This window comes from Penaeus monodon, chromosome 5 (assembly GCF_015228065.2).
Source record: "Penaeus monodon isolate SGIC_2016 chromosome 5, NSTDA_Pmon_1, whole genome shotgun sequence".
Classification (NCBI taxonomy): Eukaryota; Metazoa; Arthropoda; class Malacostraca; order Decapoda; family Penaeidae; genus Penaeus; species Penaeus monodon.
The window spans coordinates 57,732,451-57,734,754 of record NC_051390.1 but is presented as its reverse complement, the minus strand read 5'-3'; positions in this window follow the sequence as shown (position 1 = coordinate 57,734,754).

Below are 2,304 nucleotides of genomic sequence, written 5' to 3'. Positions count from 1 at the left end.
GTCTGTCCTCACCTACCCTGTGTATATGTGTTACCGCGTGCCTCTCCCTCTCTCTTTTATACCCCTCTATACCTTTCCTCTTGGGGGGTAGCATTGTTCGACCCGTTCAGGGTCTTGCCCTCCACGCAAAGAAAATATTAAAGACAAAAAGGCAAACAGTAAAACAGAACAACAACCAACAACGCCTGCCTCAACAGTCCCAACCCTACAGACATCTACACCCCTCCACCACAAGACCTCCCGATTTCCCCCGGAGAACCCAATGCCTCCCCCACCACATAACCAAAGGATCAAGGCCTTGCAGACACGCAGCTTGGCTTCTGCATGGTACCGACATTCAAACGCTCTTGTGTCGAGTTCATGCCTGTTGCCAGACCAATCCGCTATGATTCCGGTCTAAACCCAGAGATATGGACTACGCTACCAGTGTAAAACTTTCTTGACTCAAGTCCTCGCCGCAGCATGATCGACTGAAGGGTTCCCTACAGGCCCCAAATCCTGAATCTTGTCTTGGTCCAGGAGACCTCTAGCCTAGGGCTCGCCTCATTGCTAATGCATCAAGAGCCCACAGTGACTCCAAGGACTCAGATAGGATGCAACATCGTCGGCAAAGTCAAGGTCCGAGACTTAATATTGCCTAGTGTTGCTCCGCACTGACTTGGCTAGTAGCTCTGCCATTATCCAGTCCATACAAGTGTTGAAAAGTGTGGGTGCAAGGACAACCGCTTGCCTCACCCTGAATTAACAGGGAAGAAGTTCGACATACCCCCACCACACTTTTACAGCACTTTTCAGTACCAGTATAGAGGCTTGCTATCAGGCCATAATCTGTGTCGAATTCCCCTGAGCCTCAGGATCTCCCATAGCGATTCCCGATGCACCGAGTCAAACGCCTCTTGAGGTCGATGTAGGCTGCAAGCAACCCACGACCAAACTCACGACGGCGTTCCACAATTACTCGAAGCGCTAGTATACGGTCTATTGTGGACTTGCCAGGAGTAAATCCAGACTGCTCCGTCTCTGTGCCTCAGTAGGTGTTGCGGATCCGTTTCAGAAGAATGTGAGCGAGAACCTTGCCTGGTATGCTGAGCAGTGTAATGCCACGGTAGTTGCTACAGTCCATCGATCCCCTTTCCCCTTCCAGAGAGGGATGACCACGCCCCTCAGCAGGTCAGGGGGAATGGTACCAGACTGCCAAATGGCAGTCAGGACTGTATGCAGGCCCCGAGCCATAGGTTCACCCCCAGCCTTTAGCAGTTCAGCAGGGATATCACATATTCCCTGCAGCTTTCCCACTCTTCAGCTTGGAAATCGCCAGCCTAACCTCTGTTAGGGTAGGAGGTTCCTCGCTGATGGGTGGGTCCGGCACGGCACTGAGACATCGCTTGCATCCAAGCTAACTGTTGGAGGATCCACCTGGTACAACTGTTCAAAATACTCAGCCCAACGTTCACGAACCCCAACATGATCTGAGATGATCCGTCCATCCGCTGATCGGACTGCAGTCATCTGTGAGGAGGGCTTAGGGTTCAGTTTTCTCAGGCTTGGTAGGCAGGGCGAAGGTCATTTACCAAGAAATGGCCTTCGACCTCCTCAGCAAGATTCCTGATGAACTGTTCCTTGTCCCTTCTCCGTTCGCGACCGCCCAGGAACGACGCAAGACTTGATTCCCATTCAGCCGAGCCTTGCGACACGCTTCAGTGGCCTCTAATGTCTCCAGGGAGATGGTATTCTGCCTTGTCCTTGGGCGTACGCCAATGGACTCCTGAGCTGCTTCGAGTGTTACGCGCTTGAAGGACTCCCACAGAGCAACTGGATCCGTCAGGTTGCTGGTTCTGAGAATCGGTCAGAGACTGCGTGGCGAACCCACGGGCAACACTCCTCCGTCCCTTAGTCTGTCCAAGTGAAACACCTTAGGGTGGCCACTGGAGGGACGGGGAGTTTTGAAGTGGACCCGCAGGGTAGCCACAAGCAGCCTATGGTCGGTGCACAGAACTCAGCATCCGGTAAACCCTGCAGTTCTGGAGGATCCTCCATCGCGTGCTACAAGATGTGGTCGATCTCCTTGGCCACTGTACCCGTATCGCTGTACCAAGTCCAGCGATGCGAGTTGGAGCGCTGGTACCAGGAGCAAATCCTCATTTTCTGGGCCTAGCAAATCCCGGAGAAGGAGGCTATTCTCGCTGCTGGGATCAGCTCCCGAGCCATGGGGGCGTGCCACAAGACCATGTGGTCTCTCCGTATGCCACTCGTTCACCCCTTTACTCGTTGTTCTTATCAGCGGATACCAGCTTAGATGCTGAG